The sequence below is a fragment of the Phyllobates terribilis genome, unplaced genomic scaffold (assembly GCF_046119375.1).
Source record: "Phyllobates terribilis strain yellow unplaced genomic scaffold, ASM4611937v1 Scaffold_567__1_contigs__length_1068694, whole genome shotgun sequence".
Taxonomy (NCBI): domain Eukaryota; kingdom Metazoa; phylum Chordata; class Amphibia; order Anura; family Dendrobatidae; genus Phyllobates; species Phyllobates terribilis.
In genome coordinates, this window is record NW_027363327.1 from 193,556 (window position 1) to 211,814 (window position 18,259).

The window sequence follows — 18,259 nt, forward strand, 5'->3', positions numbered from 1 at the left end:
ATTTCCTCAAAAAGTCCCATGGAATAATGACAACACACAGATCTTAACCAAAACTCCTTTTAATGGGTAGAAGTCGGTCACAGCCAAAAAGGACTTGCTCAGTACGCAACTGGCATAAAACTCGGTTAAGGCACTATTTGCCAGCTGAAACAGGTGCGAATCCATATGCCACAGCTGGACTCCCGGAGCAAGTCAGACTTCGTACCGGAAAAAAACATCAAGATGGAGCAAATGACCGCCAAGGAGGAGCGGAGTATTTATACTTCGCTCCGACCCCCACCCATTTGGTACAAAGCCTGTTCTATGCTATCCTATAGACCGGAGAGAAAAATATCCAGCCCTATTTCCGTCAGATGGACACCATCGGGTAGCATAAGACTGGAATTGTCTCTCTCAAGTTGGTGATGCCTCATGACCACTCTGGCCTTAAAACGGATAAAGCGGGACAAGCGGGCATTAAGCGTGCGCCGAGAACGTTCAACTGCCGCCGCATCTCTCGCGCCCTACCATGCAACACGTGACATGACCTCTAACCAAATCAGAGTAAGCTCTGGAAAAAGTCTGTGGAATTTATCCACGTCGGAGCGCATGATTGTGAGGAGTTCCGCTAGTTGAAAGGAGCAGAGATCATTCCCTCCCGCAGAATTAAGGGAGAGGAAGCAGTCTGAGCTATCCGCACCACCTCAGGAAGAACCTGAGGCCAGGTCAAGCCTCTTATTCCTCTCCAAAAAACGTTGATGCCGTGGAACCCAAGACCTCTGTCACCTGGTCGACGTTCTGCTCTTTGGGATGCCCAGAAGATGTAGGAGTGGCCCAGTATCCACACTGTGTGTTTTACACCACCTATGAAGAGATAATAAAGTTAGTGAAGCAATAAATTTGGTCTGATATATCTTGAAAAACAGGAGGAACGTCGTCTACCAATGCGCTGGATCTCGGAGTTAGGCAAACCAGCACGGGCTGCTTCGGTAGCAGCTCCTATCCTTATGGAGTACGTACCAAATACCTTGAGAGGAAGGCCTATGAAAGCTAAACATTCCCGAAAAAGGGATTGAAATTGAAAAACCGTAAGAGGAGACCCATCCTCATGTGAGAAAAAGGAGTCACCAGATCGCCAGAACGATAAGTAATTATTAACAAGGGTTAAAGGACAAATAGGACCGGGGATGGCAGCAAGGGGAACCCATGAACAAATACCGGACGGGTCAATTTTCGATTTCCGAAAGTGGATACGGAGACCTCGGTCACAGGGAGTGACACCATCATACTGGAGTCCTCCTGAAGTGCGCTTGGATGGGGACACCAATTCACTAATGCGCAAAGCACCAAACCAAAAAACGCGAGTCAAAAAGCGGCAGAGAGTAGAGCAGACTTGAAAGCAGAAGAGCGGACAGCAGGAGTGGGTTGATTAGGCGGGTAAGTAAACTGAAAGAAATGGGCCGTCTGTTCCCCTGACGAGTGTGCTCCCTCCTCCAACCCATAATAGCCTGCCGAATGATGAAAACCTTAGTAACATCGTTCCAACCTAAGAGGTGAAAATAAACACCGAGATCAGATAGGCGGTTCTGTGCAACGGCTCCTGAAACACCCATACTGCGCAAGTAAAGTAAATATTCGATTGTGACCACCAGACGGGCAGCGTCGGATGCTGCTGCTGATCTATCCCCAAATAAGTTATGGCACTCATTCCATGCCTTACCGTAAGAACGCCATGTAGACGAGGCCACTGAAGATCTCACCAACTCCATCAATCTTTCTCTACCACCTCCCACATGAGGGATGGGCATGGATGTCCCTCCTCTTTGGCCGCGGGGAAACATTCCGGGAATTTCTGGCAATCGAAACGAGAAAGAGAATCAGCAATGACATTATTTGTACCCGGAACATGGCGGGCTTAAAACCAGATGTTTAAACTTAAGCATTTTAATACCAGAAATCTGAGTAATTTGATAACCAGGGGAGATGAGGATGACAAGTGATTTATGGCGTGTACAATACTCATATTGTCAGTCCAATAACAGATCCGTTTATCCCTGAGGGATGGGCCCCATAAAGAAATGGCTGTGATGATAGGAAATAACTCTACCCGAGTAAGGTTTTTAACCCAGCCCTCAGTGCGCCAAGATTCTGGCCAAGGTTCGGCACACCATTGGTCTCCAAAAATGACACTGAAACCAGTAGATCCAGCGGCATCGGAAAAAAGGGAGACATCCTCATTAGTCAATTCCGATGACTAAAAGCATGTATATCCATTATAGGACAAGAGGAACTCCTTCCCAACCAGCAAGTCTGCTTTCAAAGGAGGTTTTATCCGAATTCTATGATGGGGAAGCTTGATGCTTTTGGTCGAGAGGGATAAACGTCTGGAAAAAATTCTCCCCATAGGCATTACTGTGCAAGCAAAGTTAAGGAGGCCTAGCATGGACTGCATTTGACATAGTGTTACTTTGAGGACAGAACAGAATCCTTCAATCTGGGACAGCAATTTTGACCTTTTTTTTTAGGGAAGGCGAAAAACCATGGCAACGGAATCAATCTCAATTCCTAAAAAGGATAGCGAAGTAGTAGCAAAAGTTTTTTCACTGGATAAGGGAACGCCAAAATGCATCGCGAAAAAAAATAAAATTGTCCAGCAAAAATTGACAGGACCTGGAATATAATGGATTATAGCGGAGGAACCTGTTTCATACTTAACCACCCATTCTAGGAAAGAACCAAATAATTCAAAATAATAGCAAGAGATGGAACAACCCATGGGAAGGCAGGTAGATCTCACATCACCGTTACTTTCTGAGTAGCAACGTCTTCGGAAAGTTTATGAAGCTACATTTACAGAAAACATGGGTCCACTGGCTTTACTAAACGCCATCTACAAATTCGAGCTTCAAGATTTGGAGAGGTGTGTATTGCAAGAATTTTTATCACCCAACCACTTTGAGTAGCAGAAGGAGAGATAGCATTAGCAAACTCTCAAGAACTATCTGCATTCTACAATGACGGAACAACGGTTAAACAGCCGAGCCCTTCTGTCAATTGAACATGAGCTCGCCAGACACCTGAATTTTAAAGACCTGATTAAGGATTTTTCTAACCAGCAGGTAAAACGACTGCCTGTTCCATACATGTAAATTTGCATCTTCACATCTTCTACATGTAGCCAGTTTTACATTAGTGTGTTATTGCCATGTATGTTCCCCTGTATTATGGATGAGTGTCCTAGCCTGACTGCGGGATTACTGACCCAAAGTCCTAGCATTAGACAGATGTAACAGATCGGATAGTGATGTTTCCGTTCTGAGACCTGCACCTGACTGACCCTGCGATGCACTATCGGTACCCCAGATGGGAATACCCATTTAATATTAGGGCTCAGTTTTTAGGATAGAGCGCACTATTGTTTGTTGTTCTTGAATTTATGGAAATACGTCTTTATTATTATGGTTCATTTCCTTAGATCGTTGTTTTAATATGACCTCACAAAATGACCTTATTTTCATTGTATTAATTGGTTATACGTTTTGTCTTTGTTTTGTTACATTATAATTTTGCACTTTACATAATTGACCAAAGGATTTAACTAAATGACTCTTATGAAAAATAGATTTAATTAGCGAAATGTTTAGTGGGAATGTTTTACAAAACTTTTATGTTAAGGGCATTGACCATGCTCTGGTTATTCTTAACCAATGTGTGTGTGAGATGAATAAAAGGCCCTTAATGCAGAAATTCAACATAGAAATATAGTCTATTTCCCATATTTCGTATTTAGTGCCGAAGTTCAAGAAAGACCATAATACTAAGTGCCTTATCATCATCTCAAACACATTGGTAAAGAATAACCAGAAAATTGCCAATCCTTTTAATCATAGTTTAACGTTTTGGAAGAATTTACTTTAAAGTTTGTCACCCCTTATATCACAAATAATAAATAAACAGAAATTGCTTTTCTAATAGAATAACACGTCCAGAAGAGATTCCTTTTCAGCAGTCACCTCATTATCATAGCCAGCAGGATTACAATGAGATAACAGAATCCACCATTCACATTAGGTCGTGTCACAGCTCACCTCTTCCCCTTTCCTGCACAATGACATCTGCATGTCACTAAACATGAGAACATGTATAGAAAACTCTCCCTAGGAATTAGACTCCCCTATTTTGTCTTGTGATATATATACATCCATATGTCTATTGTTCATATCTCCAAACAGGCAAGACAGCAGATTTCCATAAATGTACAGAAAACAGGATACAATAACCTGAAGTCAGAAATACAGATTATAAAAAAATTATCACAATCTGGTTTCAATTAGTTTAAAAAATGTACGTCACTCATTCCCTTAAAGAAAAATAAGCAAAATATACCTAAAAAGAATATTGGATAGTTTAAGAAATGTTTAATAGGTTAGAGTAGAGTAGGGCCCTGCCAAAAGAGTCTACCTTGTCGTGGTGGCAGGCTTAAAAAATCTTTTGGCCAAAACAAAAGCTGATGGCTGTGTATGTGATATGGTGTTCGATGGGAACTGTTTATGTGTGATTGGTGAAACCGAGGTGCAGAAGCAGAGTTTTTCCAAGAGTGGGAGGTGGGACGGTGGAAAGTTTGAGGGGTGGAGGCAGGGCTGGTGTGGAGTCTCAAGGGTGCCCGGAAATGTTGCCAGTATGGGGTGCTGAAATTCCTGGTGGCAGCCCTGCTTCAGTATGTAGCAAAAATCACAGTCTCCTACTCTCCACAGGCATGTGTTCAAAGGAGTATGTTACGGATCCGGGTGGTGGAACCTCTGTGCTGCGGTGCAAGGAGGGACCAGAGGGGCGTAAGTAGCTGTCAACTCGGACTGACCAAGGTCATACGGCGGCTCAATCGACTCCGTGACCAGGGAAGGACCGAGCAGAGAGACCAGGTGCTACTCTGGGACCAACCTTGTATGAGAGCAGGTGACTCCCACGGGTCAGAAGGCAGGAACTGACCGGTACAGCAGATGAGCACGGCAGGCAGGCTGACGGGTGATCCGGGTAGGCAGACTGGCAGACACGGCAGATAACAAGCAGGAGCCTCCAGATAGGCTGACTGGTAGGCACGGCAGGTAACAGGCAGGTGCTTCCAGGTAAGCAGGCGGGCAAGGCCCATAGACAGACTGGCAGACTTGACTGTAGACAGACTGTCGGGCTGGAGAGTAGACAAGCTGGCGGACTGGACTAGTAGTCAGGCTGGCGGGCTGGACTTGTAGTCAGGCTGGCGGGCTGGACTTGTAGTCAAGCTGGCGGGCTGGACTGGTAGTCAGGCTGGCAGCAGGACCTGAGGGCTGAAGCAGAGTTTAACACACAAAGCTACAACCTTGCATGGGCACCTCCATCTTGGAGGAGGTGCCTTTTATATGAGAGGTCCTCCGGTCATTGGCCGGGGACTCCTTAGGACGGCGTGCGCGGCCCCTTTAAGAGGGCGCCCTAAGCACAATGCCCGGGAAGCTGCGCGCCGGCAGAAGCAGGAGCGCCGGAGGACGCCGGGAGGGGAGCGCGGCGGTAAGAGGGACGGCGTCTCTGCCTGTCAAGGCGCAGAGACACCGATACTACAGAGTATTGTCATGACAAGCACTGGGGTGTTCAGAAAACCTCAAGCTGTCATGACAACCCTTTGGCACCCCACAATCATGATGCAGGGACAGTTAGAACAGTGTGCCCCACCTGGACCAGTCGCTGTAAATTCTGCCATCACAGATAGTTAGCGGCATATAACAGGTTAACGGTCGCTTCCCTCCACTCGCATCTGTTAGAGGCAGATGATGGCTGAATAATGCAGCCATCATTTGTCGGCTCAGTTCCCAAGTCCACATCAAAGAACGGGACCTGGGATTTGTTATTTTTTTCTATAAACCGTTTTGTTTTTTACTTTTTTTACTTTAGTCCCTTTACAGAACGTGAATCTGGTTGAGCTTTATTGCACGATGCTGCGAGGCATGATTTACAATTACAGCTGTGGGGGCCATTGTGTGAGTTGGTTGACTAAAAGAGCCCCCTACCTTTATTTGACAACCTAGATGCCACTGATACTATAGGTTGCGGCATCAAAGGCGTTAATTAAAGATAACAGCTAGGATCACAGACATTGACTGCTCAGTTCCTGCGGGAGCCCCTCAGTGATCCAGCTGGAATGGTGCCAGCACCAGAGGTGAGTATAGCTCCTATTATTTTACTTTGTGGAAACATATTGATTGAGAAGGGTTGGTCCTAGTAGTGAACATCAGAGAGAGACTTGCGGCCTAGCCGGAAAACCCAGTGATCCCCGCTAGGGCCAGAGCTTCATAGAGAACTTACATGGAAACTCACACGACTGGGCACACCACCTTTGTGAAGAGAACATTAACGTTAAATAGTGAAAGACTTTCTCTGCTATCCCAAGCTTACTGTTATTAGTTCTACTGTTGATTTGCCTTGTTACTAACACTTTACAGTTTAAAGTATATACCGTATATACTCGAGTATAAGCCAACTGTTTCCGCACACTGAACTCATCATGTTTCCTTCATCTCGCATATCTTCCCCACCTGATCTTTCTATCACAATAAATGACATCACACTTTCCCCGGTCCCCGGAGTAACCCCTGACTCTGCCCTGTCCTTCAAACCCCACATCCAAGCTCTTGCCACCTCCTGTGGCCTCCAGCTCAAAAGTATTCCCAGAATCCATCCTTTCCTCAACCCTCAATCTATTAAACTGCTTGTTCATGCCCTCATCATCTCCCGCCTCGACTACTGCAACACCCTCCTCTGTGGCCTACCTGCTAACACTCTCGCACCCCTCCAGTCCATCCCCAACTCTGCTGCTCGACTGGTTCATCTCTCGCCTCACTATTCCTCTGCTACCCCCCTTTGCAAATACCTTCACATGCTAATAATAATAATAAAAAGTAATTTTTCATTTAACTTTGCATGAAGCCCTGTGGGTTATACAAAATTTCTGAATACGGTTTTGAATATTTTGAGGTGTATACATGACATATAGATCCCTCAAAATCTTTTCAAATGTGTAGATGGTCCTGAAAAACTGAGGGATGGGACATTTCATTGGCATACAAAATTCAAAGTACAAAAATGAGACTTTTTCTAAATATTTATCAAATTTCCGATATTTTTTATATAAATGTCTATCATATTGACCTAAATTTACCACGAACGTAAACTACAATGTGTCAAGAAAAAAATTATTACCACATAAAATGGCACATATTAGTTTAAAAAATTTGGCTTGGTCAGGAAAGTAAAAACTACCTTAAGTGGGAAGGGGTTAAAGAGTTATTCCCAATATATGTAATAACTCTGAAGTGGAGCAGACTCCACAATACAAACTGTTTATTTTATTAAAATAAATACATTTCTTAGACCTGATGAGGCTTGTTTGGTTGCATTAAAAATCCACTTGCTTTTGAGCCGAAACATTGGCACCTGTTCACACGGGCCAATAAATACACCATTTTTTATGTAATTTTCTATTAAGTGCTACCATCTTTTTTGCTTACTTATATGCCGACACTGGGGTATCGTGTGCCGGGACCCTTGGAGCTCTCACAGCCATAAAAACTGAACGGCCGTGCAGTCCCTCCGCCTCTTATGGGACGTGCTGGTGAAGGTGCGTACGCAATGACATCATCGCGTACACGTCTGCATAGAGGGCCAAGATGCCAGTACAGAAGTGCAGCTGCAGGGGATTATATGAAAGGTAAGTATCAATTTATTTATTTTTAATAGAATTAATTAAATGGTCTTGGGGGAGAGCACATGATGAACTGGGAGTGGAGGTTGGGGAAAGCACTTAGAGAATAGGGAGTGGGGGAAGGGGAGAGCACATGATGAATTGGGAGTGGGGGGGAAGAGAGCACATGGTGAATTGGGGGTGGGGAGAGCACATGGTGAATTGGGAGTGAGGAGTGGATAGAGCACATTATTAATTGGGGGTGGGGAGAGCACATGGTGGGTGGGGAGAGCAAATTATGAATTGAAGGTGGGGGGTGGAGAGAGCAAATAGTGAATTGCGAGTGGGGGGTGGGGAGAGCACATGGTGAATTGGGGGTGGGGAGAGCAGATAACGATCTGTGGGGTGGGGAGAGTACATGGTGAATTGGAAGTGAGGGGGCGGGGAGAGCATATGCTGAATGGGGGGGGTGAGGAGAGCAAATGATGAATTGGGAGTGGTTGGGGAGAGCAAATGATGAATTGGGAGTGGGTGGGGAGAGCAAATGATTAATTGAGAGAGGTGAGTGGGGAGAGCAAATTGTGAATTGGGAGTGTGAAGAGCACATAGTGAATTGGGGGTGGGGAGAGCAAATGATGAAGTTGGGGTGGGGAGAGCAAATGGTGAATTGGGGGTGGGGAGAGCAAATGGTGAATTGGGAGTGGGGGGTGGGGAGAGCAAATGGTGCATTGGGAGTGGGGGTGGGGAGAGCTAATGGTAAATTGGGAGTGGGGAGAGCAAATTGTCAATTGGGAGGGAGCGGTAGTGAGAGCTAATGGTGAATTGGGAGTGTGGAGAGCACATGATGAATTGGGGGTGGGAAGAGCAAATGGTGAATTGGGAAAAGGGGGTGGGGAGAACTAATGGTGAATGGAGCAAATAGTGAGTGGGGGGTGGGGAGAGCAAACGTTGAATTGGAAGTGGGGGGTAGAGAGCAGATGGTGAATTAGGAGTGCGGGTGGGGAGAGCAAATGGTGAATTGGGAGTGGAGGGTGGGGAGAACAAATGGTGAATTGGGAGTGGGGAGAGCAAATGAGTTGGGAGTGGGGAGAGCAAATGGTGAATGGGGAGTGGGGATGGGGGGAGCAAAAGGTGAATTGGGAGTGGGGGGTGGGGAGAGCTAGTGGTGAATTTGGAGTCGGGAGAGCAAATGTTGAATAGGGGTGGGGAGAGCTAATGGTGAATTGGGAGTGGGGGAGAGCAAATAATGAATTGGGAGTGGGGGAGAATAAATGATTATGAATACAGGTTGGGAGAGTGCACGAACATGACATAATGAATTGGAGTGGAGGGGTTCATGTAAATATAATGAATTGGGGGAGCGGGAGGTACAGAGTGGGGGGTGTTGAGGATGCAGGAGTGTGACTGGTAATGAATTGGGAAAGAGTACAGGTGCTATTTAATTTATATATTTATTGGGTGGAGAAAGTGGCTATTTACAGTTAGTGGGGGGGCCATGGTGGATTACAATTTGTATTTGGAATGGTGGGTTGCATAATAACTAATTATATATTAATGGTGGGTGCACATCTGTATTCAGCTACATAATGTAGAAATTGGGGAATGTGCTCTAGATAACTATGTGCTATTTTATGCAGAGACGAGTCCTGGCTGGAAGAAGTGAGGTCGGTCTGCGCTGGATGAAAGTGAAAAAAAGCAAAGATGAAGGACTTCTAGAGACGTCACTTGTGAGTCAGTGTGTTCTCTGTACAATGACACTATATACTAATGTACAGAGCTCCTGTGTATGTCACTGGTGATCACTGTATTACCTGTACACTATACACTATATGCAGAGCTCAGGTGTATAATGTCACTGGTGATCACTGTATTACCTGTACACTATATACACAGCTCCTATGTATAATGTCACTGGTGATCACTGTATTACCTGTACACTGACACTATATACAGAGCTCCTGTGTATAATGTCACTGGTGATCACTGTACACCGTCTACTATGTAGAGAGCTCCTGTGTATAATGGCACTTATGGTAATATTAGTATTTTTTTTTTTTATTAATGATCAGCATTGTATTATTTGGTCACTATGTGGTGGTAATATGTGGTCCGGTCATGGTGTGGCGGTATTTGTCCCTTACACTGTGTGCAGAATTATTAGGCAAGTTGTATTTTAGAGGATTATTTTTATTATTGATCAACAACTATGTTCTCAATCAACTCAAAAGACTCATAAATATCCAAGCTTAATATTTTTGGAAGTTGGAGTGTTTTTTTTTAGATTTGGCTATCTTAGGAGGATATCTGTGTGTGCAGGTAACTGTTACTGTGCAGAATTATTAGGCAACTTAATAAAAACCAAATATAATTTTATCTCACTTGTTTATTTTCACCAGGTAAACCAATATCAGTGCACAAAATTTAGAAATAAACATTTCTGACATGCAAAAACAAAAACCAAAAAAATTAGTGATCATTATAGCCACCTTTCTTTATGATGACACTCAACAGCCTTCCATCCATAGATTCTGTCAGTTGCTTGATCTGTTTTCGATCAACATTGCGTGCAGCAGCCACCACAGCCTCCCAGACACTGTTCCGAGAGGTGTACTGTTTTCACTCCCTGTAGATCTCACATTTTATGATGGACCACAGGTTCTCTATGGGGTTCAGATCAGATGAACAAGGGGGCCATGTCATTATTTTTTCTTCTTTTAGACCTTTACTGGCCAGCCACGCTGTGGAGTAGTTGGATGCATGTGATGGAGCATTGTCCTGCATTTAAATCATGTTTTTTTTTAACGATACCGACTTCTTCCTGTACAACTGCTTGAAGAAGTTGTCTTCCTGAAACTGGCAGTAGGTCTGGGAGTTGAGCTTCACTCCATCCTCAACCCGAAAAGGTCCCATAAGTTCATCTTTGATTATACCAGCCCATACCAGTACCCCACCTCCACCTTGCTGGCGTGAGTCGAAGTGGAGCTCTCTGCCCTTTACTGATCCAGCCTCTGGCCCATCCATCTGGCCCATCAAGAGTCACTCTCATTTCATCAGTCCATAAAACCTTTGAAAAATCAGTCTTAAGATATTTCTTGGCCCATTCTTGACATTTTATCTTATGTTTCTTGTTCAAAGGTGGTCGTTTTTCAGCCTTCCTTACCTTGGCCATGTCCCTGAGTATCGCACACCTTGTGCTTTTTGATACTCGAGTAATGTTGCAGCTCTGAAATATGGCAAAGCTGGTGGCGAATGGCATCTTGGCAGCTTCACGCTTGATTTTCCTCAATTCATGGGCAGTTATTTTGCGCCTTTTTTGGCCAACACGCTTCTTGCGACCCTGTTGGCTATTTGCCATGAAATGCTTGATTGTTCGGTGATCACGCTTCAAAAGTTTGGAAATTTCAAGACTGCTGCATCCCTCTGCAAAACATCTCACAATTTTGGACTTTTCAGAGCCCGTCAAATCTCTCTTCTGACCCATTTTGCCAAAGGAAAGGAAGTTGCCTACTAATTAAGCACACCTTATATAGGGTGTTGATGTCATTAGTCAACACCTCTCCTCATTACAGAGATGCACATCACCAGATTTACTTAATTGGTAGTTGGCTCTCAAACTTATGCAGCTTGGAATAGGACAACATGTATAAAAAGTATCATGTGATCAAAATACTTATTTGCCTAATAATTCTGCACACAGTGTATATGTGGTATTATTTGGTGACCATTTGGTGGTAATATGTGGTCTGGTCATGGTGTGGTGGTATTTGTTCCTTGCTTGTGGTATTATTCGGTCACTATGTGGTGGTAATATGTGGTCTGGCCATGGTGTGGCGGTATTTTTTCCTTGTATGTGGTATTATTTGATCACTATGTGGTAGTAATATGTGGTCTGGTCATGGTGTGGCAGTATACCTTGTATGTGGTATTATTTGGTGACTATGTGATGGTAAATTGTGGTCCGGCTATGGTGTGATGGTTTTTGTTCCTTGAATGTGATATTATTAGTCATTTTAAAAAATTTATGTGACACATTCCTTTAAAGAAAAAGAACTAAAAATATACCTAAAAAGAGTATTGGATATTTTAAGAAAGGTTTAATAGGTTAGAGTAAAGTAGGGCCCAGCCAAAAGAGTCTAACTTGTCGTGGTGGTTGATTGAAAAAATCTTTTGGCCAAAACAAAAGTTGCTGGCTATGTATATGATATATGGTTGAGTGGAAACTGTAAATCTGTGATTGGTGAGGGCGTGGTGCAGAAGTGGAGTTTTTCCAAGATTGGGTGGTGGGACTGTGGAAGTTTCGAGGGGTGGAGGTGGAGCTGGGGTGGAGCCTGGGCAGAGTCTCAAGGGAGCTTGAAAATGTTGCCAATATTGGGCCCTGAAATTCCTGGTGGCAGCCCTCTATCTATCTATCTGTCTATCTAAATAACAAAGTAAGGCTATGTGTGTTGTGATCTGCAAGAAGAAATAAGGAAAGATAGGGGAAAGCTGTCCCTACAGTAAGACTAAGCTGAATCCCTATGATGTAGCGGGCTGCCTGTTCCTAGTGAACAGACCCACCTTTTTCTTCGGCTAGTCTGAACGAAGACCTATAGAATTAAGGAAGGACTCCTAAAGAACTAAGGACTGGGACAAAAATGGGACACTTCCTAAACAGAAATTGTTGTAGAACACAAAAGACAAATTGACAAAAAGTACTAGAGGTCCAAGAGGACCAAGCAAACTGACAGAGCTAGGCACCGAAGCACCAGGCTAGCAAAACAGTCAAACAACACTGAAGTCCAGCAAAGCCAGAAGGGCAGAGCTGGAATATATAGGCAGATGGTCACGTGACCGCAAAACACAAGATAGCAAAAACAAACAGGAGGGTTCTAACAGTTCCCCCTCTTCTATGAGGATCCTCCGGATCCTCCAGGCCCAGGCCTATCAGGAAAGCTCCTGTGGAAAGCTTTAACAAGCCTAGGAGCAGAGACATCATCCGTCTTTACCCAGGCGTAGTCTTTGGGACCGAAACCCTTCCAGGAGACAAGATACTGTAATTTCCCTCTATGCCATCTAGAATTCAAAATACGAGAAATTTCATATTCGCCGTCTTCCACCACAGGAGGAACTATGACAGTGGCGTCCCTATTAGATACGTCAGCCTTTTTCAAGAAGGAAATATGAAACACAGGATTAATCTTCCAGGAAGTAGGGACATCCAACCTAACAGCAGACGGGTTAACAACCTGAAGCACTTTAAATGGACCCACAAACTTAGGACCCAGTTTTTTAGAGGGAATCCTCAAACGCAGGTTCTTCAAAGACAATCAAACCATGTCACCCACAGTAAACAAAACCTCTTTACGTTTCCTGTCAAAATACTTCTTGGACTTTTTGTTAGCCTCTTGAAGGTTACAACGTACATTAGTCCAAACTCTCTCTAAATCACCGGAAAAATTCTCCTCCTCCGGCACCGCCGACCCCAATTTGGAGAAAGAACCAAAACACGGATGTCTCCCAGTACAACAAAAAAAAAGGAGAACACCCAGCAGAGGAGGATGTATGACTGTTAAGAGCAAATTCTGCGAGAGGCAGAAACTCCGACCACACCTCTTGATTGTCCGCCACAAAGCAACGCAAAAACTGTTCAACATCCTGGTTCTTTCTTTCAGTCTGTCCATTAGACTCAGGATGATAACCAGACGAAAATGACAAATGGACTCCCAACCTGTCACAAAAAGCACGCCAAAAGCGAGCCACAAACTGAGGTCCTCTATCAGAAACAATATCCGTGGGAACGCCATGGAGCTTGACAATCTCCTTAACAAATGCCTTAGCGAGAGTCTTGGCGCAGGGCAACTTAATGAATGGAACCAAATGACACATCTTACTAAAACGCTCCACGACCACCCAGATGACAGTAAAACCCTCGGACACAGGATGATCAGTAATAAAATCCATAGTGAGATGCGTCCAAGGCACACTAGCAACCTCCAGAAGGCAAAGCAACCCCGCAGCAGGAGTATGTGAAGCCTTTGACCTAGCGCACACAGTACACTGACGCACCCACTTGATGACTTCCTTCTGCCATCCAGGCCACCAAAAACTGCGACTGATCAGTCTCTTAGTCTCCGAAATTCCTGGATGACCTGCCAACAGAGACTCATGACACTCCACAAACAAATCTCTCTTAAAGGCTCCAGGCACGAACAACCTGGAGTGTTAGATGGAGCATCTTCTTGAGCTTTCAGAATCCCATTCTCCAAAACGGAGTCCAAAGCCGCCACCACAATCCCTTTCTGTAAAATGCTCTCCTCCTCCTCGGCACCGACCGTAGGAGAGAAGCTGCGAGATAAAACATTGGCTTTAACATTCTTAGTACCAGGGAAATAGGTAACAGAAAAATGAAACCGAGAAAAAAAAGTGCCCACCTAGCTTGACGGGCATTCAAGCGTTTGGCAGCATCCAGATAAATCAAATTCTTATGATCTGTGAAAACCTGAATAGGAAATCTAGCGCCTTCCAAAAAATGACGCCAATGTTCAAACGCGAGCTTAATAGCCAGCAGCTCCTGATTTCCAACATCATAATTCAGTTCGTTTTCCGAAAATTTTTTCGAAAAGAAGGCACAAGGATGTACTCCACCCTTGTTCTCCTGAGACAAAACTGCTCCGACCCCCACCGATGAAGCATCGACCTCGACCAAAAAAGGCTTGGTCTCATCAGGCTGCATAAGGATAGGGGCAGAACTGAACCTCTCTTTGAGATACTCAAAAACTTCAATGGCCTCAGTAGTCCACTGGGCCGTATTCGCACCTTTCCTGGTGAGATCGGTTAGAGGTTTAACAATTACAGAAAAATTCTTAATGAATTTCCTGTAATAATTGGCAAAACCCAAAAATCTCTGTATAGATTTCAAACCAATAGGCCTAGGCCATTCCTGCACAGCCTGAACCTTCACAGGGTCCATCTCAAAGCCATCGCTGGAGACAATGTAGCTAAAAAAACGAATTTTCTGCACAGCGAACTAACATTTCTCCAGATTAGCAAAGAGTGAAATATCACCCAATAACTGCAAAACTTCACGTACACTCTGCCAATGGGACTCCAGATCTGGTGAATAAATCAAAATGTCATCGAAATACACAACCACATTCTTACCAATCAGAGGTCTCAGGATGTCATTAATAGGGTTCTGAAAAAATGCAGGTGCATTGGTAAGACCAAAAGGCATCACCAGATTCTCAAAATGACCTACCGGAGTGTTAAAAGCAGTTTTCCATTCATCACCCTCCTTCACACGTAACAAATTGTATGCCCCCCGGAGATCAATTTTGGAGAACCACTTGTCTCCCACTAACTGGTTAAACAAGTCAGGAATTAACGGTAATGGGTAGGAATTGCGTACGGTAATCTTATTAATTTCATGAAAATCCAGACATGGACATAAACCGCCGTCCTTTTTTTTAACAAAGAAGAATCCGACTGCCACAGGCGACTTAGAAGGTCTAATGTGACCAGCAACCAGGCTAGTCTCTTTGTACTCCTCCAAGGCCTTTCTTTCAGGGATAGTCAGATTAAACAAGCGACTTTTGGGAAGAGTAGTTCCAGGAACAAACTCAATGGTGCAATCATAATCCCTATGAGGAGGTAAAACTTGTGATTCCTCAAAAAAAAGCCTCCAAAAATCTTGAATAGGTACAGGTAATTCCACTTTTTCCACAGCCGCAGAGCGACCATTACAACATTTATCATAGCACTTCGGACTCCAAAACTTAATCACATTAGTAGACCAGTCCAATAAAGGATTGTGCAGTTTTAACCAAGGCAATCCTAGAACAACTGGAGAGGGTAAATTATCCAAAACAACCAAGTCCAAAATTTCTTGGTGAACTCCATTGATAGTGAGAGAAAATGCAGCAACCTTGTGAGTAATACATTTCAAAGGAGTGTTATCAATTGCAACCACAGAAATAAGTGATGACAAAGGTTTGGATTTCAATTTAAGGTTTTCCAAAAACCCTTTATCAATCACATTAAGTGCTGAACCACAATCCACAAATACCTGAAATTCAATCAAATCTCCCTGCAGAGTAGTACTCCCAGAAAGAAATACTCTTGCAGAGCATAAACAAGCTATACGGGCGTAACTGACCTTTTTTTTTCTTTACTTAAATGACGCTCACAATACTTAATCAAATGGTCACCTTTACCACAATAAAGACACAATCCCTCAGCGAATCTCCAGTCTTTTTCCTGAGAGTGGAGTGACATCTCCCCAACCTCCATCGGTTCCCCGCCGTCAGTGCAGATTTTCTGGGGACTAGGACCTGACATTACAGGAGTCTTTACGTCATTGAGCCTGCACCTCAGTCTCCTGTCTATACGAACAGCTAACTGCATAGCCTCCTGCAGAGTCTCAGGTGCAGGGAATGCAATTAGCAAATCCTTAACCCTTTCACTCAGACCAGCAAGAAATAAACATCTAAGCGCCGAATCATTCCACTTAACTTCTGAAGCCCATCTCCTGATGTGTGTGAAATAATTTTCAACATCATCAGACCCCTGATTCAAACGTCTAAGTTCTGATTCAGCAGATGAGATTCGATCAGGATCGTCATATAATAGCCCCATAGCAGAAAAAAATTCTTCAACAGAATTTAAACACGGATCATTAGGCTGGAGGGAAAAGGCCCAACCCTGTGGTTCTTTGCGCAAAAGTGACATAATAAAACCAATGCGCTGTGATTCATTCCCAGAGGAACTTGGTCTCAAACGAAAATATAACAAATAAGCATTTTTAAAGGAAAAAAATCTTGCTGTTTACCATAAAAAACATCAGGCAGTCCTACCTTTGGTTCCACAAAATGCGCTCCAGGACAGCTACTCACGTGTTGCTGAAGCTCGGCCACCTCCAGAGACAATCCTTGCACGCGTTGAGCCAACTCCTGGACGGAAACCATACTGATCCCTGAATTTCTTTCCTTTTAGTTTTTTTTTTGGGCTGGACTTACTGTTGTGATCTGCAAGAAGAACTAAGGAAAGATAGGGGAAAGCTGTCCCTACAGTAAGACTAAGCTGAATCCCTACGATGTAGCGGGCTGCCTGTTCCTAGTGAACAGACCCACCTTCGTCCTCGGCTAGTCTGAACGAAGACCTATAGAATTAAGGTAGGGGTCCCTAAAGAACTAAGGACTGGGACAAAAATGGGACACCTCCTAAACAGAAATTGTTGTAGAACACAAAAGACAAACTGACAAAAAGTACTAGAGGTCCAAGAGGACCAAGCAAACAGAGAAAGGCACAGAAGCACCAGGCTAGCAAAACAGTCAAACAACACTGAAGTCCAGCAAAGCCAGAAGGGAGGAGCTGGAATATATAGGTAGATCGTCACGTGACTGCAAAACACAAGATAGCAAAAACTAACAGGAGGGTTCTAACAATGTGCCCACGATGCAGAAATGCTCTGGATTTTTCCTGAGCGTTTCTGCATCTCCCCTGGCAGAAAAAACGCATGTGGATTGTACGTGCGGATTGTACATGCGGATTGTACATGCGGATTGTACATGCGTTTTTCCTGCCAGGGACATGCGGATGTGAAGCGTTCTTCACATGCATTTCCGCATGCGGTTTGACAAGTGCTTTCCAAGCGATTTTAGCATCACTTGGAAAGTGCTTGACAACTTGGTCACACTATATAAATCCATGCAACCAGCATGGATTTATATAGTGTGACCCAAGAGAATGTCAAAAAATAAATATTTACTTACCTTCTGATGGCCCCCGGTGTCTAGCTTCACCGTCCCGGCTGCCGGCAGATCATGTTACACTGAAGGACCTGCCGACGTCAGTGTCGCGTGACCCGTCACATGACTATGACGTCAGCGCAATTCCTTCAGTCCATCGAACTGCCGGCATGAGAGGAGGAGCTCATCGGGGGCCGCCAGAAGGTAAAAAATAAATATATACTTATTTTATTCATTTTTTTTTACAATTTTCTATGGTACAAGGGTCCGGAGGAGAGTCTCCTCTTCTCTAGACCTGGGTACGATCCACACATTAGAACGCATGGAATGCGCATCTACATATACAGTGATGCGTAATCCATGCGATCTAATGCAAGTAAATGGCGGCGAAAACGCAGCACTTCCGCAAAATAATTGGTAGTGCTGCGTTTTTTTCCGCAATGATAATCCGCAGTGGAAATTTCCGCAGCATGTGCACAGCACATGCGGATTATCATTGGGGACCATGGCAGGCCTTCTACCATGCGTTTTTTAAGCGTTTCTGCAGCGTTTTTGCTGTTGCGGAAAAGTTTAAAAATGCATCGTGGGCACACATCCTTATGGAGACCAATCTCTGTGATGGGGGAAGGGCACTAAAATAGTGTATGTCCTACACAACAAACTACCTGCTTGAAGACTGAAGACCGGGACACAGAGACACCGAATACAAGAGACACAAGCAGTGTCTGACTGGTGCCAGAGACCCCCACTGTCCAACTTTAGGGCCCCACTTCTCAACTACATGCAAATGTGACATTATCCTCAATCACAAATTTATATAACCATGAACTGGGTAGATTGGTAAATGAAT

General features: G+C 44.2%; 1 long non-coding RNA gene across 1 annotated transcript in view; it reads right to left on the bottom strand.

The window, feature by feature from the left end:
* Positions 1-5,189: 5,189 nt before the first annotated feature.
* Positions 5,190-18,259, bottom strand: part of LOC141233120 (uncharacterized) — a 46,250-nt gene continuing 33,180 nt past the window's right edge. Inside the window, exon 3 of the long non-coding RNA XR_012299274.1 lies at positions 5,190-5,300. This is a non-coding gene — a long non-coding RNA (uncharacterized lncRNA). The remainder of the gene's footprint in view (positions 5,301-18,259) is intronic.